The sequence below is a fragment of the Zonotrichia albicollis genome, chromosome 1 (genome assembly GCF_047830755.1).
Source record: "Zonotrichia albicollis isolate bZonAlb1 chromosome 1, bZonAlb1.hap1, whole genome shotgun sequence".
NCBI classification, from domain to species: domain Eukaryota; kingdom Metazoa; phylum Chordata; class Aves; order Passeriformes; family Passerellidae; genus Zonotrichia; species Zonotrichia albicollis.
Window position 1 is genome coordinate 30,154,630 of NC_133819.1, and position 25,853 is coordinate 30,180,482.

Sequence of the window (25,853 nt, forward strand, 5' to 3'; positions counted from 1 at the left end):
TTTTTTCATCCCAAACCAAAGAGCAGGTAAGCAGGAAATATTTATTTATTCAAATTTTTTTTCTCAGCCAAGATGTGTCTTTGATTAAGCACTTTCAACTTTTCTATTGAATGCTAGAGTGTCCAATGTTCTTTTAACTAACTTTGGTATAGCTTCAGCTGAACATTGGAAACAAAAACTTGCTTGCTAAACAGCTCAATCTAGTGCCAAACTCTAAAAAATAAGTCATTAAATGTACTAGTAGATATGCATAGCTAAAAAAGTTTGCAAATTTGCATGTTTTCAAAACTTATGTGACTTTAAAAAAGAAAAGAGAAGAAGGAGTAAAAACATCAAAAAATGTTACTTTCTTTCAAGTGAGCTTGTGTTTTCATTTCCCTATTGCACTGAAAATTTGTATTCTTTTGCAAAAAGCTTTCTATTTGATGTAGAACTACAGCTAGATATTATTATATTATGTGGTTGTACTATTGTAATTAGATATAATGGAGAATGCAAGCATAAATAAGGACAGACCTTATGAGGAGAAACAGATTTTGGAACAACAGGGAGAGGATGGAACCAGGGTAAGTGGAACAAACCTCTCTTACAGGGAGAGCACCCTTTGAGAACACATTATTCTGTTGGGAACTTTCAAGTTATTGGTTTTAAAATCATGCAAGCTGCGAGTATATGGAATGCCATTGAAAACATTAAATTTTATCTTCTTTTGTTAGGCTGCAGCACCACACAAGGAATGCCAGCAGTGAGTTAAAGGAGATATTTGTGTCAAAAAGCAGAAGAGAAAAGAGCAATGCAGTGCACATTACAGAAAACATCAGCCCTGAAGCTCTGATGGGGGAAGAACTGTGGGCAACCACCACGACCAGGTTGTGTTAATGCTACTGTACAATGTTCTCCTCTTGCTGGACAGGGAACATCCCAATAATCCACACAAAGTCCCTTCTTTGAGGTCCCTACATGAGCATGCAAAGCAGAATAAATAGAAGAGTTTGCTGGACCTGTAAACAGAAGATATTAGTCCTGAGAAGTTTCCGAGGAAAGATTTTTTCATCTCATTGCAGGTATCCCAGGAAATTTTTGTGCATATCATAAAGCAAGATTCTATCAAGCTTGTTTTTTATGGTTTTAAAGAAATCGTAAAAGTTAAAACTAGTATTCCTCTGTCATATGGCTTCTTTTTACAGATGATTTTCTCTAACTGTATGTGTAGTAAGAGCTCTCAGCAGCTGATGTGGCATTTCTCTTCTGAATGGCCAAGCCATCTGCATATTAATGCCTTAGGCAGAAGCTTTAATTTCATTTAGCCAAAAATAAATTTTGATTTGCTGTCACTGATAGCTGAGAGTAATTCTAAAGAGAATAAACAGACAAGCTGTCCTTTAAAAATGTATTTTTGTGGTGGAAAGGGTAGAATTAAGCTGATAGATGACATGAAAAATACACTGATTTCTTTGGCTAGTGCAAAACCTTTGCCATCCTGACTATTCATAGTTTCAGTGTTCTGAATATGGTAAATAGTGACACTGCTTTTTCTGTAAGAACATTCCTTGGAGAAAAACTGTGGGTTTGATGGAAGTTTGATGGGGAGGATGGTGCCTTAGTTGGCTTACAAGGTGGAGACACAGAGGCATTGGGACAGTGCTGTGCCAGAACAGTGGGTGGGGAAGGGAGGCAGGATTTTCTGTACATGCCCTCTCTGCTCCTGCCTGGTGTGGTCATAGCCTGCTCAAATCCATTTGCCATCAGAGCAGGGAAGCCAGGAGTGCTCTGGGCCTGGCTTTGTGGTGTGATGGGCCAGCAAAGAACTCCTTTGCCCTTGCCTTTCCATTTCGTCTACAAATATTTCTGAAATAACCTCATTTCTTGCAGACTTTGCTCCCTACCTCATTCTAATCAGTCACTGTGATAGAGATCTGCTTTGTGTTCTCAGAGATTATTAACAGAAATTTCATCTCACTCAAAAAACTATTCACTTTCCCCTTTACACCTCCAGAGTCTAGATAACTTCTAATTTAAAAAATTAATAAATTAAATCTAAAATATAAAAATATAAAGAAAAATAAAGTCTTGACACAATTATCTTAATGCTAGTATGACCTAATGGTATCATTAAACATATTACAGAATTTCACAAGTTTTTTTGCTTCTGGTGCATGGTCTTGATTCCATTCCTTGAAGAAACACTGCTCTGTTTGTAGTTTGGGATGCTAGAGTTTTAGAAAGGCCATTGTATAAAGGGGAGCTTGCTTTCTGCTTTCATTCCTGCAACAGGAATTTAACTATTGAGGCAGAAAGGCTTGCTGTAAGGCAGACATTGCAATACAGGATAATAATCCTGATTTTTTAAAAAAAGTGTTCCATCTGTCTGGTTTCACCATCTTATCTTGGTCCCAGCCTGTATATGCATAAAATACATATGACTGACAAAGACCCATGCTCTGTGCCTTTTGCTGTGCTAGAATGTAGCTTCAGGCCCTTTATAATCTGACACTACTCAGGAAGGAGGGACTAATATAAAGTTTAATTGTGGGTAAAGCCTATAGTAAATATTTGCAGTGTTCTTTAACTCCCTTCCCACAGCTCTGTACAACACACAAAATCTTGGCAACATCAAGTTTCAAACCAGAAAACAAAAGCACTGTTGCTGAGATAAGTTAAATGTTATGTGTACCTAACATAGTGTCACCAGGGTGAAATTCTCTGGTTTACAGAGAGATGGCAAATTTTCAATTTACTCTTCTGTTACCAGAATCAGAATTTGCTATCCCAGTGACCCTGAAGGAAGAAGGTTTCAGCTGCCCTGACTTGATTCTCTATTATCATGAGACCTGGCAAAACTGTTACCTCAAGTCCTCATATGAGATGCTTCAGTCTTTGAAGAAACTATTCAGCACCTTTGGGGGCAAACACAGGCATGGTTTTTGACAGCTAGATGGAGAAGCAGCGCATGTATTAGGAACATATGGCCTTGGCAGGTTCGTATTTAACCATTTTTACTTCCCAGAAATACAAGATTAACTGAGTTGGTAGAGCAGTGAGTTGTTCTCTCTCTTTTTTTATTTTGACAGACCAGGAGAGATCCATATTTTTTACTCTCTGGAGGTATTTTTAGTCACACTTAGAAGCCCCAAATAACACAGGAATCTCATTCTAGATCAAGATATACAGTTAAATGTGTGAAAGGATATTCACATCACAGTCAAGGCCTGCAGTCTTGTGCCCACAGTCTGGAAATGTCTGTGTGTGTGTCACCACACTAAAGTTAATGAGGCAGCTGCCCTAACAATGTTATGGACGTGCATTTGAGCCTGACTCACCTCTCTGATAGAGTAGTAGGCAGGAAAAAATGTCCTGTGTAAATAACTCAAAAGGCTTTAGAGTCAAAGGCTGCGGGCCAGCCCATCCTGCAGGCCCTCCTTCTCTTTGGAAAGCTGTCATCATTAATTACAGAGGGGCACAAGGAGATTTGTCTGAACGGGCACAGCCCCTGATGAGAGAGGCTGGGACTGGTACCTGGCAGGGCAAAACAGGGATGTTGCAACTGCGTCAGTCATCGGGAGAGAATTGGTGAGTGGAGAAGAGAAGAGGCAGCGTGAAGGCTTTTTGTGCTGTTTTGGACACACACATGGCTCTTTCTCATCACTTAAACTCAGGCTCAGATTGGAATCTTATCTTTATAATTTCACCTTTATAATCTCACCTTTACAATCTCAAATACCTTTTAGGCTGAAACGTCCTACAATGCATTTCATTTAATAAAAGCCTCAATAAATATTAATTTCTTATTGTATTTTCTTGAGCCTTCCTAAATACAAGGAATGTGGTTGGAAATGCTCACAAAAAAAGTTTTACATCACATTTGCATAAAAGCTTCCTTTGTTCATCAAATATCATATGCCTTACTAAAAAAAACCCCAACATATTGTGTGGGATTTTTCAGGGGGAGATATTAAGTGATTGTTAAAGTCTGTTTATGAACCCCTAATTTTCCTTTAAGACAGCCAATTTATATACACCGTACAGGAACAGGAGATTCCTGTGTGTTTTGTAGTGAGCGGATTCTCATTTTGTGGGTGTTTCTATGGACACAATGCAGAAAACAAAGCTCTGGTGATTTATTAAATGTTTTCTGGGTATGAAGATCTCTTGCCACTCCCTTCCTCTGCTTCCTCTGGCCGGGCAAAGGTCAGGAGGAAAGCAGGCATGTAGTGGAAGAAGGAACTGTGGCAGTATTGGCGGGATCCTCAAACAATGGCAGAAACACTACAGTTGGCCTCAAAAGTCCAAAATAAAGTCAGCTCCCCTCAGATACGCTTCCTCAGCACCCTCCATGCTAGTAGCATAAGGAGTGTTGTCCAGCCATGGCTCAAAGGACAGAAAGGGCGCATATTTCATTAAGAAAAAGAAGTTTATTCACTTCCAAGAAAAAAGCTACCATTTTAAGCATACCATTAGGACACCATTTTCCCACTGAGAGCGTGAGAATGCGTCATTCCCACACCCAGGTTGCCCAGGTACTTACTCATACTCATACAAGTTCATGTCTGTCCCATGATATTAGTAGATAATAGAAGGGTGAAAAAAACCAGACAGCCAGACAAATCCCAGTTTAGCAAGCAAGTGTTTAATGCTCAGGCGATTAAGCCATCAAAGCAAAACAGGTGATATAAACACCCTCCTGCAAGGCGCAAGGAAAAGGTTTTGGTGAAAACTATTAATTTCAATCAAAACCTATGTAATTCTTGGGATTAAAAACAAACATTGGACACTGATTCTAAAGTTGACTTATGGGAAATTTAAAAAGGGAGAACAACACTTTGCTTTCCCACAGTAGCAAGCAGTCCCTCCCACATTTGCTGTACTGGGAGGTCACACAGTGCTGCCAGAGGGGCAGAAATCTGTGCTGAAATGTGCAAGCTTTTAGGGACGGACATTTTCCATGCAGCAGTCGGTCCATGAGTGACTTTGGGGAGCTGAGGTTGATGCATTCTCATTTTGATGGGATACATGACAGAGTTCCTTCTCTGGCTGATAAGCTGCACACACCAACACAACTGGAAGCTCTCCTGAGCTGTCATTTTGAAGAAAAATGGAAAGGTCATCAATGGCCCAGAAATGCTTTCTGTGAGCCATTGTTGTTTATGTTGGGCTGTTCTCTCCAGGAGTTATTTTGGAATGTGTTTGCACTGGAGTTTGAGGTTTTTCAGAAGAAAAATGCTGGTTTATATTTATGTTTAAAATATACTTCCAAGGAAGAAACGGCAGAATCCTTTGTTTCATACATTTATCCAAGATGCACTTTATAGTTAAATTTTTAGTTCCTTATCCTGCTGTCCTGTATCTTTTTGTTGAAGTCTTTGACCTAAAACATAAGGTCCAAGCCACTGAAATATTCTCTTTGTCCTTTTCCTACCTCACCTTCTGCTGCCCTTTTGCCCCCTGCCAAATAAATAGCAGAGAAGTTATTTTGTCTTGAGCAAAGTTCCTAATCTCAAGGAAACGATAAGATAGTATGATAAAGCTCCAGCCACCTACAGAATTTGTTTGGATCAAAATACTTTGGAAAACAGTGAAATCAAGAATCCAAACAAGTTTATTAGGTAAAGTTATTTTAAATTCGATGAAAATGTTTGTAACCTTTAAAATTGTAATGCCATTTACCCAAGAGTTTATACATCCCACTTCTCCAGCAGTAAGGGAGCTGTTTAACCCATGGGCTGCAGTGTTAAGTGTAGCTCTCTTAGTAAATAGTAATGGAATCAGTGGGCTGTGATTCAATAGAAATGTATGGTATTGTATATCAACAATAAGTAGAAGACTTTTTAGCCACTCTACAGCTTCTGATTCCCTATGAAATAATTTTATCCATATATAAATTCCATTTACTAATGGAAACAAAATTTTGAGTCTGATACTCATGAATTAATATATCTAACGACCGTATGTAAAGGCTACCAGAACAATGAAAATAGTCTTAAGAATCTAAGTAATTACAGGAGACTTATGATGAAATAACATGTCTACCAAATGCTTCACTTTTCTACTTAAAACTGAGAAAATGCGAGGGTTAAATCTGCTATACTACAGCTTCTGTAGCATTTCTGGTTCTGCAAAGGAGCAAAATCCCAGACAAAGAAGAAGGAGCACAATACCTCTGTGCTGCCCACTCGAGAGACCCAGTATAGAAGGCCTGCAATGATGATGCTTATGGAAGGTCCAATGTATGGGAGATTCTTCTGCTTCAACATCTGGAGAAAAAAAAGTGAAGCAAAATTTTAGCAGAGTCCTGAATAAAGATATACTTACCTATACTATGGGCAAAATAAGGTGGATTAAGTAGACAAGGATATTCTTTCTTTCTAAATCCTCCTCCACTTTTAGACAAAAAATGGTTTGGCCAGAGCAAACCATCAGGGTTGGTGTGTGCTTTTATTTTGACACAAAACATCATGGCCCATTTAAGCTTAGGAAAAGATATTGTATTCAGATGGATTTTTAGCACAGACCACAGAGAGGCTATTCTGTACTTTAAATTAAAAAGAACATGCATTCCAAGTCATGCTCTGAAGGGGATCTGGCTTTGGTGGGGAGGAGAGGTTTGTTGCTCCCACAATAACGACTTATGAAACATTTTAATAAACAATAAGGCTTTGTCTGAAGAGAGAGCCTTGACATCCAGTTTGCAGTATATGCACAATACATCCAAACTGAACCCCTGTTGTATTCAGAGAACCATGGCAGACTAGTGGATGAAATCCTTATTTGCACAATCGTGCACTTATTGAAGTGGCCTTTCCCAAAGTACTTTCACAGGGGGTTTAACTCCATGCCAGTCATGTTTTCTCCTGTCTTCTATCCTGACGTGAGCATTTTTCACTCTCTGAGTAACAAGGGATCTTGTGTGGGAAAATGTTTTCCCTTTATACTTTACAAAGAAAAGTCCTTTCACTCCGAAAAATTATGTTGTTAATTGCATTAATCCCATGTTCTGTGTGTATGCTTATTCCAAGGAATTCTCTCAAAATTTTATGGACCATAGTTTTTCTTTGTTCAGGTTACTGAAAAGCTACTTAGGAAACATTTAGAGTATAAAAACTATGATTTTTGTTTCTAGTTCTTTTTATACAAGAGAAATCAATGGAGGAAATTGTAGTTTTGCCAGACCTCTGCACAATTCTAGGCTTTGAACATCCACATCTCTGACCATACAGGAGAAACATGAGGCTCAAAAAGGCAGGAATGCAGACTCAGAGTTTTGGGTACAAGAGGTTGGGCCTTTGCTTAAGGGTTCACATATGTGAGTGTGCTACACAACTGGTCTCCATCTCAGCACTGCTGGAAAAGAAAGAATTCAGAAGTTCTGCTTTGTACATTTACATGGAGACTGAAGGATGTGGAGACTGCAGGAGCTTGATTCCAGATTTCATGACTCACTAATGGCAACGCTTTCCTCTCGTTTTCCAAACTCTCGTTGTTTACTTCCAGTAAATTTACAGGCAATATTTCCATTGACTTCAGAGGAAGTTGGATGGCGCCAGTGAGGTTCTCATAGTTTTAGAAAGCTATCCAAATTTGTCACTAACTACAAGAATTTGGTCTGAAAAGTCCTTTTATATGTGGCCTAATTACTGTGGGAATAGATACAGCCACTGTATGTACCAAGATATTTTAGCTTCCCTTCATACTGTAATTATATGTATTATCTTACATCACTAATTAAGTTCAAATGTTCTTTTCTTAGCACTGTCATTAATAAATTGTAAAAAATATCTCCAGAACAAAACTAAATTAAAAATCCACTTTACAGACCACTTACAAGAGAGCAATCTGGTTGGGTTTTTTTAACCACTGGCTTTCAGATACAGCCTCAGGGACTCCATTTGGGTGGTCAAGTAATTCTGTCTGATGAGTAATAAACAAATAATTCTACACCCAATTCTGTTTTATTCCCACTGAGTGGTAGCTCCTTATGCAAGTAGCTCCCCTTCAGTATTTAGGCATGCACTTAATCCCAGCTATTTATATGGCTAAACACCACTCCCTGAAATAAGGGATACAGTATTAGGCCATGTGTAAAAAGCAGACGATTGCCCAATAAATTGCAAAAAATCATATATTGAAAAGAAAGACATTATATTCAGGACTCAGTCATCAAACTAATTATAATTTTCAGTTAAAAATAAAGCTTCTCAACACCATATTTTAATGGATATTTTTTCCACAAATTTGAAATGAGCATTCACAAGATGAACATTCATAAGTTTCACATACCTGGTTTTTGAGTGGCAGTGATTTTTTTAATAAGTGGAATGTCCCTGGTCTCTTCATCTTTGACATAGTCAGTGCTAATGTTAACAATAGTTATTTTGGTACTAAGAATATTCCACTGTATGTTAAGTGTTGTTTTATACTATCTTTGAATAGCAGCTGTCAGGCTTTTCAGTTTCAAGGGAAGAAGACTGTTTATTTGAAAAAAAAAAAAGGGAAAAAAAGACATTGCAGTACCTTCTGGGCACCCACACCAAAACTCTTGCATGGAAAATATAGAACTATTTTCTTTATTAAAGGTTTAACTGAAAACAGAATTTGGCAGCTAATCTTCTAAACATCTAAACCTCATCAATTACTTTCCTCTGCTGTTAGAGCAAAAGTATGCCATTCTTTGGAGAGCAATATTCAGGATGTGAAATATGTATGCATACATTTTTGTATATATGCATAGTCTGGCAAAGATTTTAATAGAAAAATGTCACCGCAGCTCAAGCTCAATAAAGAACTGAGCAGTCCAGTCTATAGATTTTATGTTTTAGCCTTTAGGGGTGGGATTCTGACCCCTTTATTCAAGCTAATAATCAGAATTTTCAGTGAGGTTTATTGAGTATTGGTGAAAGCTGCAGCAGCCAACAGAGGCCTGTGAGTCAAAACACCATGGAATATAGGCAGCTATCGTGGTTTTTTACCCTTGTAACTTTGCTGTCTTATAACTGCAGGTAGAAAACACAGTCAACCTCACTTTAAATTAATATTTAAGCATCATAAAAAGTGCTACACCTGAGGATTATTTCCAAACTCTTCTCCATTTCATAGCACAGGCAGGCATTAGCTCATACACAGCTACATGCCCGTGTGCAATGATACACAGCACAGACTCAAAGGGTCCTCCTGCAAATCTCCTTCTATCTACAAGAACACCTGTATTATTTGTTTTTCAGATTTCAGTTCAGTCGAATCAAAGAGAAATTACTTAAGGAACAAAGAGCCTTACTGACACTTCTGGCAGATTAGGGAACAGCATCTTAAACTCAGATTTCACAAACAGCATAAAGGCTTGATTCAGGCAGCTGCCTGTCTTACTGAACTTCTGCAACTACATTCTCCTCTGCCTATTCTCAAGTCCTTTAAAAATTAAATTCAGAAAGCCTCATGAAGCTGTGCCTGGCACAGTTTTGGCTCTGCACTGTAAGGGTGAGTGCTTGGGCATGTTGTCTTGGTTGCTTCAAATCAAAAAATTCCCAGAAGAAATCTCAAAAACTGACAGCAAGTACAATATAAAAACAAAATGTATAAAAGCAATGATATAAAAGGAAATGAAGTATGTTTTTCTATGCTTTAAGGTAACTTTCCATCAGTAAATTTTTTAATATTCTTCTATGTTTTAGGTTGGCAGAAACTTCTGAAAAATATATTATTTTTAATCTTAATAATTCATAACTATAATTAAAAAAATCTTACAAATAAACATTAGAAATGACAATTTTAAGTCAAATAGGAGAAGGATAATTCCTAGGATGCAAATGTATTTGAGGACAACTGTAGTACCTGGCACCTCTGCAGTAGCTCTAGAGATGCCCTACTTGCCACAGAAAACACACATTAAAGAATTGATGAAGAACCTCTTAAATATTGCAATAATAAGAGATGATAAAGTAAACCAGTGACTCTCCATTGCTTCTGGACAGGCACTCTCTTTCTGTAGCATAATTCTACAGAAAAACATTTTTTCATCTGACAAACTTAATGGGAGATGGGAGAGCATAGCTACCATGCTCTGACACATGCAAGACAAATTCCCTGGTTTGGGATCTGGCCAACAGCACCTTAAACTCTTGTCCTGAGACTTCGGCAGTTAGCTTATCCAGTGTGATTTTTATTATATATTTAGTTGAAGCACAGATTATGAGTTATCTTGGGGAAATTTTTTGCTCTGGAGTGTGAGCTGAGAATGGGTGTGGGAAAAATGTTTTCTTCTCTGGTGCTCTGTTTTCTTTCTGAATTTACTGGGAACAGCAGAAGTTTAGAAACAGTGAAAACAAGCCTCTGTTATTTATTCCACCTGAAGTGTTGCAACTCTGAATCTTGTTGTCAAAGTGCATTAATTCAAATTAACATAATAAATTATATGTTTTGTGGTTTGGATCAAAAGAGCCTTAAAGCCTATTTTGCCTATGGATTTCTCAGATGCTATTACAGTTTGCTTTCTGCTAAGCAGTCTATGAATAGAACAAGAATGAGAATTGTTTGACTATTAGCAGAAGAATATAATACAAAGCACTAAAAATGCTCATGTCCTCTCTCACCTCCACTAAGGGTTTCTTCTTTGTTTTTTCCCTCATTCAAGAAGGAAATACTCTGGAGCCAGCACCCACAGCCTGCCTGCAAATATATTTGCTGTTTCTTTTAAGAAACAGCTAATACATTTATAGGCAGGCTGTGGTGCTTTTTTGCCAGATGTAAGCATAAATCTCAGTAGAACATAAGAAAGACTTTTTACCCAGATATAAGCATAAATCTCAGTAGAACACATCTCTTCCAGCTCACTGTGACACAAGGCCGGTTTTTGAATTTCATTTGTTTCTTTGAAATCATCTGAGCAGGGAAGGGATTTGGACATAGCTGTGCCCTCTGATGTATGCCATTTTTTTAGAGCTCTGAAGGTTTCCTTGCAGAGTGTGAGAACCAGGCACAGCCCTCTTCTGTTCATTTCAGATGATGCTATTTCTTTTAAAGATGCTACTAACCTCTTGACCATCTATTATTTTTCCTAAAGAAAAAGTTACAAGGCATGAAGTTATCTGAATTTTGATGCCCACACTTCTTATACAGTGCTGCTGCCCTTTCCAATAGGAATGTAGCTGTTTTAACCACTCTGTTCTACAAAAGAGTGGCAGCTCTGCTTTGATGTCAAGATACAGGAACACAAAAGCATGGCTGTACTAAAGAAATAATGCCCCACAGTCAAATCAAACCAACACAGTTAAACAAGAGGTACCATGGAGCATTTTCTTCTTCTGGAAATTCACTTGAAAGTTCCTCTGGAAAATAAAACATCTGATGATATGGGTACTAATGGAACAGGATGAATGAGACTTGGAGAGATGCACAGACCCTTGAACAAGCAGGGTAAAATCCATAATTAGGCACCCAGCAAGGCAGTTGATATGTCATAATGTTCTTCTTTAACAAACAGCAAAGGAACAATTTGCAGCACATTACCAAGGACAGTCCTGATGGTTTGCCTGTCCAGGGAAGTGGAAATGGACAGTGTTAAAAGTTCACTTAACTATTACACACCTTCTTAACACAAAGTGTTATACTTACACAGAGGTGTCCAAAAACAAAGATGAAGGAAACATTTGTTCAGACACTCAGATGATCTGTATACTTGATAAGGAAGAATAATTTTCTATCCTTCATGTAAATAAATAAATAAATGAATAAGCATTACAATCCACCACCTAAAATTCTGTCAAAATTTTAAGTATTTTATCCAAAAATATTTCAAAATGGGTGGTGTTGCATCTAAAAATACAAAACACATGGGATTTTATTTCAATGAGACATGGAAACATTATTAAAGACATTAAATTAAATGTAGAAAATAATTTTGGGAATCTGGTTCAGTTAGAAAAACATCAAAGCGCTTATTACTGTATCTTGAGTTAAGTAAGCATGTTGTCACTCTAACAGACTGGTTTTAATTTGTACAAACCACTCTGTTGGGATGATTTATATCCCAATATTTCTGGCAAACACATTTAGGAGAGTTAATTATCTTTTCTGAAAGGCACAACAGGTTTTCGTTGACTCAACTGTGGTGCAGAATATCAACACATAAATTCAATAACTTTGAACAGACTGTTAAAATTCAGTATTCTAATTAAGCAACTCCAATTCAAATTAAACCATACTACTTTCAGTTTAAAAAAGGCTTTCTAACTTTCTTTTTTTATGATCTTCTTAGTTCTGGGGACAATTTATGGGATGAAATTTATGGGATGAAATGAGAGCCGCGGTGACCCCAAAAGAACTCTGCAGTAGTTCACTACCTCTTCAGCCACACCAGAACAGCCCTTTACGGGAAGGCGGATTTTGATTTGGGATTTTCTGGGGGTTGCTTGTTTTGTTTTGCTCATGTCAGTAATTCAGCTCACTGAATAGCCCCATATGCTGCTATTCTTGTGCAATGGGGATGAGTTTTCTCAACAGCTAAAACCAACTTTGCCACCAACACCCCGTCTCTCCCTTGCCATCTCCACCCCTCTGCTGCTGGCACTGGCAGCTCCCAGTGGCTCAGAGCTGGATCAAAGGGCTTCACAGAAAACTACCAGAAACTTCTGTGGGCTGGCACTCTGCTGCCAGGAGCAGTGCAAGAGAGGAGGGGAGGGACACAGAGCAAAGTGTGAAGATGGGACCACAATTGTGCTGACTCAGCTTTGTTTAATTTGTCACAGAAGGGTGACCTGAGGGTATGGGTATATCACCAGCAAGGAGATAAAAAGGACCAGGGCAGAAGGAGTGACTGGAAACTTCCTAAACCAACCTTTCCAGCAATGCCAAAGTCTTGAGTAATTTCAGCCAGAGGGCTGAGATTGACACAGATGGATCCTGCACTCACAACATGCCCTGGCACAGCTGGCCCCACTTCAGTCCCTGTGCTGCTGACTGCTGGAAGGGAGGGAGGGGTGGGAAGCAGAGAATCAGAAGATCTAACACAGCTAGGAGGCTGTTCCCTGAAGGAAGTGTCTACAGGCCATATTCAGACAGCTTTTCAATTCTTACCCTCCTTCAAGTAAAACAATTATTAAATGCACTGCCTGTTATATCACTTTGCAGCTTGGGTTGATGTTTGTCTTTTTATTCTTCCAGTCTTTGCATCTTCAGTATTAACAAGCATTAATAGTTTATAAGTGTAAACAAGCATTATAGCTAATTCTATTGCTTGGATTCTTTCTTTGGGTGATTTCTCACCAGGATCATTTTTGTGTCTTTTGTGAGCAGAACTGCAGACCAGAGGGAATACTTGCAACCCACATTCCCTAGTAAAGTGAATTCATGTTGAAGGAGAGAAAACACAATCAGGTCTGCAAGGATAATGTCATGCCTGGTTAGAGGAGGAAGCCCATGTGCTCCCCTTAAGCTCATAGCCCCATTAGAAGAGATGCACAATGAGGTTTCTAAATTTTCTTTTAAGCACAGCATGTAAAAACAGAGATTGCCCCATACACTGAATTTATGCCTTCAAGGGATAGTGATTTGAGCATTTTAGTATTGGAAGGGATTCTCAAAAATTTTCTAGCCATCTCATCAGGGAGAAAATCAGCAGTATCACTGAGGGATTCAATTGTGTTCCATATAAATTAAAAGTATAGGGAAGAGAAAGAAAAAAAAAAATCTGGCACTTATAAGTTGTTTGTTTTGGCAAGCGTCCTGCTCTATGCAATTCCATAGAAACTGCCAGAGAGTTTATGGAAGGTTCAACATTTTTATTTAAATCTTTTGGCGCATTTGAGAGGACAGTGACCTGTGGGAAAATTTATACATGCTTACTCAGAAAAATATCTGAAATACCGCTGTAGACTCCAGCTGTTCAAATGAGAAGGAAGAATGATTTAACTGCTGGCCATGACCAAACTTGGATGACAATAGTTAATGTGGGATTCCCATCTCAGTAGACATTTACTTCAGCATCTGCGACATTCAACAATAGCAGGAAATAGTGGGAACCAACAGCAGGATTTCCTTTGAAAATTCACTTTTATTCCTTCTTCCCTTAAATCCCTTTATTCTTGCCTAGTAAAAATTGTATACATAGTAGGAGCTGGAGGGAATGCAAGGTCAGGCCCACTTCAATCCATCAGCAGAGAGGTGCGGCAGCTGGTCAGCACTGCCTGGCAGGAAGGAAGCTGCAGCCTTCGGTTTGAGTCACGAGAAGCAGCCAAGGATGGAGGCATCCATGCTCAAATTGTGGATGTGCCTGGGTCAGGCTCTGGAGGAAAGTTGTGCACAGAAAACACTGTCAAGCAAAGCTGCTCTGTCATCAGTTTACAGCACATGCCAATGTATATCTATGTTCGCAACAAGAAACTGGGATCTGTCTGTGTCTGCCTTGGCAGGTGATGGATTGTAATAGAAGCTGACCTTTAGAGAGACAAAGCTGTTCCTGAAGAGCCAGATTCTTCACTTAGGAGAGAGGATTTTACAGCAGGTTATTTCTAGTCTGGCCCAATTGGCCAGAAGGGTGTAAGCACACCAGGAGCCAGCTGGATCTCTTCTCAGTGAAAGCTCTCCAGTTTGGTCAAACCGTGTAATGTTGACCTGGAGTGAACAAACTGCACAATGTGGGCATAACAGGGGACTTGTTTCAGAACAGCCTTACAGCAGCTGGTTTTCCTCTGCTTCACTAGTGAGTGAGTTTTGAGATCAACATCCTGATAGCAGAAAGGAGATGGACTGGAATTACCAGCAATGATCCTTGGAAGAACAGGCCCTATGACTCCCCCTGGGGTCACATCAGAGGGATGGCTTCTGGTCAGGAGCTCTGAGATCACGGCAGATCCACTGCTGGGAATACTCAAGCAGCTACAGCATAACACAAGCTCTCCATTACAACCAAAACCACCTGTGTGAGAGGGTATATAGTTTAACCACATGATAAATCTCCCTTGAAAGTCTCTCCTATCCATCACCTTTACAAGCTTTCTGAAGTTTCTTAAGAACAAAAGCTAAAAAAATTTTAGCCACACAAGAATATCATGTTTAGAGTTGGTGAGCACTCTTTCTGTTCCTTTTCTTTTTCAGACTTTTTATGGCACTGTGTAGTTGCACAAGCACAATGAACAATGCTTGGTGGCACAAGGTGGTTGAGGGAACTGAATCAGCTCTTGGTTGGCTGCCTGGGTTCCTCTGGGTTGGCAGCAGGCTCCCAGGGAAATGCCTTGACGACCTCAGAAAGACCACTCTGAAGAAAATTATTGTATGCAATAGTGTCTTCTAACCCCTGCTGCACAGCAATAAGCACAAACCTTTGGAAATGGACGTGGTTTATCTTCAGAAGATACAGGAGAAGCAGTGCTTTTTGGAAGATACATGGACAAACATGGGCTCTCATATTGGGCCCATTCTGCAGACACATGCCATATATGAAACAAAAAGGAAGAGAAGCTGATCTCATTACACTCCCACTACTTGACTCAGATTGAGTTTTGACTATTTTTATCTTGAGTTTTGATTATTTGTATCTACTTTAACTCTTTGTGTCAGAGTACATTCTGGGTATTTGACTACATGCTGAACAAAACGTAGTCAAAGACAGAAAAGATACAAAACCCAATGTGAGTGTTCTTTCTTTTATACATACAGGCACTAGAAATCAAGAATTATGGCTGAAACTCCAGCATCAACTCATACTCAAAGACTTCTGTGAAAAGACAGGGATATTTATATATTTAGAAATATGTGGACCCAGTTAATGATAAGAAATCCATCTAAACCTGCTTTTCCCTATTGAGCAAACTCCTACAGTTGCAGGTGTTTTTAATTTAATTTTTGAGTGATTTTGCTCAGATTATCACCTGACTAACATCAGGGGATTTGCTACTGTTATGAGTTCTTCAATGAATGCATGAAAATACAGATTTAATTCTTCATACATTACACACTGGGGGTAAAAAAGTAGAGAAAGAAAAATCCGAGGATCAACTGAATTAATGATTAATGTGAATTTATATGAAACCACATTGATTTTATCAGAGCTGAAATTATCCACTGGTCTAACAGCAGAGCAGGGAATGAGACCAGGTCTTTCTTTTAGTATTTTCTTTCCTTCTTGTCATGCCAATATCTTGTTATTTGACAAGTGTTATCGACTGTTGTTAGTGTCTAATATGGTTTAACTAACATGACATTCATTATCATAAAATTAATAATTTTAGGAGATTTAAAAATGTTTTATTTATTATTATTCTAACTATAAATTTAATGAAATATCCATTTAGCATTGTCTATTAAATTGTATCATGGTTCCCTGGCCCTTGGCAAAACTTGAATGACCATTCTCCCTAATTCTAAACAAGAAGTCTTTCTCTGTAATGTCAAAGAGCTTGCTTTTGATCATTTCTACAAATGATGACTTCTGAAAATTTTCAAAGTAGGATTGAGAAACAAAAATCAGTGAACTTTTGGTTTCAATATCTACTAAAAGACATGTCCTAATGTCTCATCAGCTTCAATCTTTAGAACAGAAGGAGATGTTCTTGGGTTGAGAGGAAAAGCACAGGGAAACACTGGGTCTGAAACAGGGGTGTGAGCACTGAGCACATGCTTCACTGCTAAGTCATCATCTGCATCCTAAATTTGAGTAAAGACAACTATTTTCTTCTATCAGTGATCAAAGCTTCCATTAAAACTGAGTGGCTTTGTGTAGGATTGGATGAAATCACAATTTGTAGCCTCAAAGGAAGCCTCCAAAGGCGTGTGTGTGTGCGCACATTCACACCTATCAGCACCTGCCAAAGCACTTCCAGCTCACTGATCCCAGAGTGGATCTGAGGCTGCCTCAAATCTGATATGATTGCACTGAAATTGGACACTTCATAAAAGGGCTTAGAATGAGCAAATGGAAACATGTGGCCTAACTCTCCTCTCACACTCATATCAGGGCAAATTAAGGCTAACACTGGATTAGTCTTTTTGACAAGCTGCAGAAGCTGTATGAAAGCTTCTGGGAAACCCAAGGCTTTTGCAAATTTGTGTTTAGCCTGACCAAACATTTCTAATAAAAAAGGGGTTTTTTTGCATTTTGATGAGAAATTATTTTCATTTTGAGGCTAATTTTTTAACATAAAGTGTTAAATTAATCAAAAATAAAATGTATGGATTATTTCTTTGTATTTTCTGCAAATGGGAAAATCTCACATGAAGTTGTAACTTCCATTCCTGTGGTGAAAAGAAGTAAAGGCAAACAGTTCAATATAGTGCACAAGTGAATTCATCATGTGACTACAAAAAGTAATAATGCACTCTCCTTCCATGGAAAACTTCCGCTCAAACACTAAAATCAATTAAAATTTTCAGACTGCTTCATTACAGATGAATAATGGGGTCCAGAAAATTTGATTGATTCCTTAAATATTTCTCTCATTTAAACAGAGGAAATTTCAAGGAGCTTTACAGAAAAATTATACTCCTGAGTCTTAATTAAAGACAACAGATTCCCACTTGCAGAGAATACTCTTTTCACTGTTTGGAAAAAAGTAGCAATGTGAGGTGTACTCAGTTCACTCCAATCTATTTTCACTTTAATTTTCCATGTCCCTTAAGGAAAGGTTCTAAAGGATCTTAAAATAAACTGTAAATCTAAGTTATACTGACCTAAAACTTCTTTCGATATTATGGCAATGATAGTTTTGTAGCAGATAGAGTTCAGAACACTCAGCCAGACCCTATTGGCTCCAGCTTTGATACCACCTAGTGCTTCACATCTGGCCAAAAGGGTATGAAAATGACAATCCTTGTACTAACTCCTTGTGATTTGGAATGGCAGTGCCTCTTCTCTCCTCAAGAACAGAAGCAGATTCCTCTACTGAAAACTGTTGGCTATCAGGGCAGATTTTGTGATGAGTTCCTCTCTGCAACTACCTTACTACTTCAAACTCAGGTTTTTATTCAATGTTGACAGCTTCCAGAACTTTTCAGTCTAATCCTAATTTGAATTGTTAACAAAATTAAACTGCTGGGTACTTAGTTTTTTCTAACCAAGATTTTTAAAAACTTCACAAGACATGCATACCTTTATGTCCAGTTTGCCTTGTGTAATCTTCAAAACTATTGTAAATATTTATCAGTATCACTTGACAGTCTAGGCTGCAAGATGTGGCCAGAGACCTGATCTAGTCTCCTCAACAGTCAAGAGAAATCTTCCCACTCTTTGAAGGTTAACTTCTTGATTTCTTTTTTTCTTTGTAAAGTATTTGGAACTTTATTTTCTGTTCTCAGTCTTCATTGAAAGACAGAATTCCAAAGGTTAAATACCCCCTTGAACTATAACATGGACTGCTGTCTGGGATGTTTTGAAGACTGCTAAAATAACTCCTTCATTTTCTTAATTATATATCAATCTATATATCTAGGTGTTGCAGGGAAAGGGTTAAAAGCAGAAGATTTGGCAAGAGAGGAAAGTAGAGCAATCTTCTTTCAAGATGACCTTGCAGCTGGGAGACACCAAGAATATCCAGTGTGGAAAATTTTGTGTATTGTGCTTGCTTTGGGTTGTTTTCTGTGTGTCTTGAGAGGTGGAGTTTTTGTAGAGGATTACAGAAAGCTGTCAAAGGCTTGGGGCACTCTTCACAGGCAGGCTTGGAGCAGAGATGAGGAGCTGGGGTTTATGGAAAGCACGCGGAGAGCACAGCACTGTGAGGTACAGCGCGTGCCCCGGGCCCTTGGGAATGCTGAGGGTGGGAATGTTCTCCCAGCTTTCTGCCCCTGCTAACACAGACTGACCATTGCAGTGCATGTATTTCCTCTTGTTTTTGGGGTCATCCAGCCAGCAGAGTGGTGGAACAAATAAATCTACTCTGCACCTCAGCTGTGCGTCGTGGTGGCCTGGGTTATTGCATCCATCAAAGCGCACATGAGGTTAGACTGATAGGTGATTATCCAGATTAGACAAGTACATGCCTAGAACAGAGGGAAGGAGAGGGTAAAATTAGCAGTCTAGATGGATGTAGTGCACTATATTTTTGGATAACTGTTTATTTGGGGCACAAAAAAACCACTTCAAAACCGTCTCTTTTATGGGAAAATTGAAGAATGCACACAGCTTCAAGATGCTACTTGACTCTTACGAGGCAAAATGCCCTTTGACTGTTGTTGTCACATAGATAAGGTTCTGGGGAAAAGCAGGAGTGAAGTCATAAGGATGAGTTATGGAGTGCCAGCCCTCACAGGAGAGAAAGGATATTGCCAGGCCAGCACCACGAACAAGTCCTCAGACCTTCCCTGCATGCTGTGAAGGACTAAGGCATTGTGTTGGGGCTGCAGTGCATTTCCTTCCCAAACCTGAGGCAGGAAATGGGAGTGCAAGGAAACAAAAGAAGAAAGAGAAGTCCAGAGATAGTTCCATTATAACCACATGTGACACTGCAAAATACTTCCTCTCTTCTATAAGAAAAAAAAAAAAAATCTAAATTAAACTGAGCTATGAACCTGGACAAGAAACGGTCTTCAGTCCTCCTCTTACACTCCCCATGTTCAAATTTTGTCGCATGACTGGCATTACTTATTCTTTGCTTTTCTGCCCAGCAAAATGCTTTAAGTGCCTGACTAGTCAACCAGGAAAAAGACAGTAAGAGAGACCCCTAAGTTACCAGAAAACCTTCCTGATTATCCCCCTCTCAGTTTAAAAGGGATTGAATTATATTTTTTTTGCTTAAAAATATAATCCTTTTTTTTAAAAATTGCTTTTCTTTTCTTCCTTTTCCCTGAGCAAAGTATTACTGCTCACTTTTTCCTGGAAAGATATCCACTCTAGTCTAGCAACTGAAAATTAATAAGTCACTGTTATTGCTAAATCAAAAGCACTGGAGGAATGCTTGCTCTCCAAGCCTTCATTGACTCCAGGAAACTTTGTACTGAAACCTCTAGGGGAAACATAATATGAGACTAAACAGGTTTTCCAGTAATCGTATTTATTCATTCTTCCTAATGCAATAAGATACACCCAAAGTTACTCCATGTTAACCAAGAACATTTTTATACTTCCAAATATATTTTGCACTGTTAAATGCAAAGATAAACAGCTTGAGGATACAGTTTAATAGTTCCTCTCTGTATTAATCGTCAAAACACACGCACACAAAAAATAGTATTCATACTTCCACTGAAATAGTTAAACGCTGAAATTTTAAAAAGATCTTTCTGTAACAGGATTGGGAATATTACCTCTGGGCTAATGTGCACAGTAAAGGAAATTAAAAGAGGCTGCAAAGCAAAAGTAAAAGTAGAGCTGGCCTTTACTGAAGTCAGTGACAAAATCCCTTTAAACTGCAGCAAGACAAGAACAAGCCCCAGCAGACTGGACTGACTACAAAGCCAAGGGAGATTTTAACACATGAGTAATAAGAAGAAGGAACAGTACAACAATTATTAATACTAAGAAATTAGGAATCATGCCTTTTAATATTTAAAACAGCTCTCCAAATATGCATTTTAATTCACCTTTACGATTAGTACAATGTTGTCAATTAAAAAAAGAAAGGATCTATCGTCTTAGTCTAATTGGGTTGGTTTTCCCTTCACAGTATACATGCAGTGTAAATGCATTGATATTTCTGTATATCTTTACCATGTGTGCCTGCAGAGAGGGAAGGACCATAGTTACATGGGCAGGAAACAGAAAATGTTCCATTTTCCAAGCTTATCCTTGCCTTCAAATCATTACAATGCCAGATTTTATCAGGAACGCTGCTTTAAAAAAATTAAAGAGAATTTCAGTTCCAGATGGAGCCTACAGTGATGTTACAAAGATAATATAAGAAACAGAAAGTGGAAACAGATGTGTCATTTTTAAGGAGATGGATTCCATTAGTGTAAAACTCTCCAAATGTTCTGTGAGCTGTGACATCTGCAGCAGTATTTTCAAACCTGGGTAGTTCTCTCCCCTTCCCACTATGAGTTTCCTGGTTTAGATGGTCCTTTCTTCCTTTATAACTTCATAGATTGTAAGGGACCATCTAGCCTGACCCTCTCAAAGGCTGCAGGACTTCCCACAATTAAGTCCTAAAAGAAAAAGTTGCCTTGAATAGCAGCAGGAGACAAACTATGACAATACTTGCCAGCTATACTAATGAATTTTTGTAGATAGAAAAGCAGAAACCAAATGTCTCAGGACAGCCATCCTCTAATCCTAATCACAGGATTGCCACCTCTTGCCCTCAGTTATTATCTCCTCTGTTGCATTGCTACTAATGTTTTATACTTTGATGAATAACCTTCCCATACAAAAATAAATTATTCTCTTTCTTTCTGCATTGACACATCATAGGACAGGAATCACCTGCCCTCTGACAGTTGCCAGAAATGGTTAAAATGTGAGCTATCACAATGGGGTTCTAGTCTATGTTATATTACTAATTGCCCCTTTCATGTCTTAACCAGAATTTCAAATGAAGAACACTTCACTGCAATAGTCTTTAACAACCAAACATGTCAATTTATTCAAAACAAGATAGTAAAAGCTGTTTGCTTCAAACCTATGTCAATTGATGGTGACACTACGACCTTCCTTTCATTTTTTGTGTAGAAGTTCTGCAGCAGCTTCCCACAAATCCTCCACCAAGTGCAGTCGCTATCTTGTTCCTTTAAAGCACTGGTACAGTATTAATTTTCCCAGCTTTAGATTAGAATAAATGTTTACAGGGAGGCTTATCACACTAATTAAGTTTTAAAAATCTGACTTGAACGGTATGTGTTTGAGGTCCTTAAATACTAGATGACATGGTTACTTACAGAGCAGTTCTGCCTCTCTGGGTTATTATAGACAATAATAGCACTTTCTTTTAGCAATGGAACAATATAATTGCAACTTTTCTTAGCATATTTTAAAACTTCCCTCTTACACTCTACATGTCCTGTCTCTGTGGGGCTTTTGTTCCCTTAACAACTGTTGAAAAATTCCCACCTTCTGTAAGGTCCCTTCCAGCCCAAACCATTCTGTGATTCTGTAATTCTGACCTGTACCACTATCAAATTTGCCTTTCTTCCATTTTTGTATAAATTTTCATTCTTCCTGGGTTTATTATGTTTGTTTGTTTCATATCTGTTTCCACTTTCTCTTCGAGCCAGGGTTTCGCTTTGTTTTTGTTTTGTTTTGTTTTGTTTTGTTTGGGTGGTATTATTTTTTTTTTAAACCAATATGGCCTTCTTCTCATTTGTGGTTTTTGAAGTGTTTGGTAAAATATTCCTAAGCAGTTCACAATTATCATTCACATTTTTCTGTTTAAAAGCTTTTTCCCCAAAGATTTCGCTCCTAATTGTTTTCAGCTTTATGAAGCTGCTCTTTCAAAGCAGTAAGAGAGGGGGAATGTGAAGTTGGTTTTGACATTTTTTGCTTGTTTGAACACTCTTTTTCTTTGATATGCCTAATATAATTTTGCTAAAGATGTATGGCTAAGCATTAACAGTGGCATTAACACTAAGTTTGAAATTCCCTTTTACCTAACAAGGTAGGTTCAGTAAAGGGCTGGGCATTCCAGAAACATTTTGTGATCCAAGAAACGGGTAAGAAGAAATTCCTATAACTTTTTTAATGTTTATAATAGCTATTTAAAGAACCAATTGTCATGGTCTGTTCTGTTACTTTGTGCTGCAATATTCTTAGAAAAACAAAGTTAAAAGCAGAATTTGATTCATCATTTGGTACTAGGTAAATAGAAAAATATTCTTCCTGCAAGACTGGTCAGATCTCAAGAGACACACTCACTACTGCACTTCAGATGTTCACCATTCCTCTTAAATGTTCCTCAAGTGTCTTGACTTTTGCTGAATTCTTGGTGAGGAGTGATACAGGCTTTCCAGTAGAAAAACCACTAGAGGATGGGGAAGGGGGTTTCAGAGAGAAACCATACATCAGTTTCTATTTTAAAAAGCAATAAACTTTATATATTTGATAAAAAAATGCAACTAAATTTTGAGTTTTTGAATGCACTAAGAACTGGACTACATCTATGAGCAGGTGAATAATTGCACTGTCATCCCTCTAAGTTAGCAGACCCTTCATTTGCTCAGAAGAATTACAACTGGGTGACAGTTTTTTTAGAACCCATCCAATCCAAAAATGTTTAATTAATTCAGAAGTGACATGGGCAAAAATGAGAATCAGTGACAGAGAATAACATCTTTCTTTATACTTGTATTCAAAGTTTAATACATATAAAACTGATCTTCATTGCTGACCCACTGAAATAATCACAGAAGTTTTTCTGCAGTGTTACAAAATTCAGTTATTGTTTAATGATTCAGAGCAGAATTTAGATAATTTTTTCCAATGAGCTCCTTAACTAAATAATCACTATTCTCTTCTTAACAGGATTAAAAGATATGTAGTAACTCTTATGAATTACAAGAGCATTAGTGGCGGTAGTCATTTGAAGAGATCCAGTGTGGAATGGGCAGAAGTAATTTGGATGCCAAGATCAATTTCCTTATTACTGTAAGAGAGCTTATGCTTCCAAAACCAATGAATTGAAAGTCAGTCAAGATCACACTGCAAAATCTTTTAAAAAATTTAGTTGGAAGGGATTAGGGGTGGTCAATTACAAGAGATTCAAAGACAAGTAGTCTTCAGGTTTAGTGATACATCAAAACTGTTTCCAGACAACATTTAGGTATGTGGTTTGACTTGTCCCTTTGGCATAATCAGCTCCTTCTCTCAGTGCTGACTTTTCTGTGTCTGGTCAGTAAGGAAGATCCAGAAGGTACCTGGGTAGTTGGGGCAGGGAGAGTTTTATTTCCAGTGTAAACATAGAGACATTTATTCCTGAGTGGCAACACACATTGTCACATCAACCACAGTGCTGAATGTTCCCCGTTGAGAACTATTTAAACAGTAAGAGCAGATTTTGGTCTACTTGTGTACCAGAAGAAAGGACCAGGTTTTTTCAAAGCAGTCAGTCTTTGCTTCACTTACTATGTCCACAAAGTGAGTGATTTAAGCAGGTAATCAGAAAAGCTTGATAACTGGTTTGAATAAAATGGAACAGAATTATTAGAAATAAAAATACTGGTTTGGCTTTAAGAAAAAAACTTTTCAAAGAAGGTGTCATAGACTGAAAGAAAATTTTGATTTGGATAGTACACCCCCCAAAGTGTCTATAGTAAGAGTCTTTGAAACAAAACCTACATTTTAAAATGATTAAGTCTTTCTCTGAATAGAGAAATCAAAAATAAAAATCAAAAAAAGTTTAAAGCTGTAGGGACTTTAGTTCCATTTTTTAAGGAGTTTTAAATCAACATAATCTAGTTCCTGAACAGGTTATAGACTGGTTTTGAGGATACCCTCAAACTCCTATTGCTCTTCCTCACTTCGTATTAAAACTCAGGACAATAATTGGAAATAATCACAGGTTTGAAATTTGTTTTCCAATGTCCTAAGGCAAAGAAGAAAATTTTGAGGCTAGAAAGCAATTTTTTCTGTGCTCCAAAAAATATTCTGATAACTTGCATAAAGCAAAACTCCACTGATAAAATGGGTCTGGCTTTATCAGGATACTTAGACAAGATCGCTAGAGCACTCTTTTACATCTGCAGTGCTGTTAAAATCCTCTTGAGTTGAAATAGAAATCTTCCACTTTCTGAAAATGTACTCTGCCTGTTATTCAAAAGGCTGCTCAGCACACACACAATGTATTATGATGAATCCTTTATGATCACTATTATTATTTATTATCACTAGTATTAGGAGCCCCAGAAATCACACAACTAGAAACAAAACTTTCTGAGAACTAAGGCAAGAGCAAGTCTAATTTCTTGACCCCAAACCTCATTAAGCAGAAGGCAGGCTACTGACAGGACTTTACTCAAACCAGATGAGCTTCTGGTGCACACTCCAGTCACCAGCTGAAGAGACTGAGATTGTCCTTCTCCAGTCCTTTCTGGGAGCTGTTGCATCAGGTATGCTCTTGGGAACTTCATCATATTTCCAGTTCTCCATCTTCTACACATGCACCAAAATGGCAGCTTTCCTTCTACTGCAAATCTTGCTCACCATGTACTTATTTACAGCTTTGGAGTTATCAAAGCAAATCACCTGCATGCACAGATGGGCTCAGAAAGGCCCAGTAAAACCATTCAATACCCTTCCAGGCTCCGCTCAATTTCCATGCCCCAGGTGTCCACTGAAGTCCCACCTTATGCTGAGTCTCCCCTCTGAGGCCAAGTACAATGTTTGGTGGTCTTCTCATCCTCTGACGCTCACATTGTTCACACCAGCTCAGGAATTGTGCTTTACACTGTCCATTTCCATTCCATAGGTATTACTGTCTGGTGAATTACCTTCCTTCCATAGCAGCTGCATGATAGGTGGAGGTACTAAGGATCTCAGTTTTCCAAATGAGAGGAGTAAAATTATGACCTTAAACATATATTTGAGGTTCTAGTCACTTCCTCAGTATGAAGGAGCAGAAGCATGGACAAGCTCATAGGGGAGGGAAGGGAACGAAGGCTTCCAATAATGGAGAGATTACAAAGAGCTAAAGAAAAAAAAAACAACATATACACACATACAGATATACATAAGCAAATAGAAATGGAAACCACTATGAAGACAAAACAAACTACAATGGAAGGAGGATTCTAAGAAATGATGGTGGAAAAGAGAAAAAAACTAACAAAGTATTAAAAAAAACCCTTCAATCAACCATATTTTTATCAGCCAGGCTGAAATTAAATGTGAAAAAACCCAACATTTTCAATTAAAAATTCTGTTTAGAAAATGCTTGTATTGGGGAAAAAAAATTACATGACAAATCTTTATTTTTGTTGCACTTAAAAAGAAATACGTGTTTCATTTCCTTCTA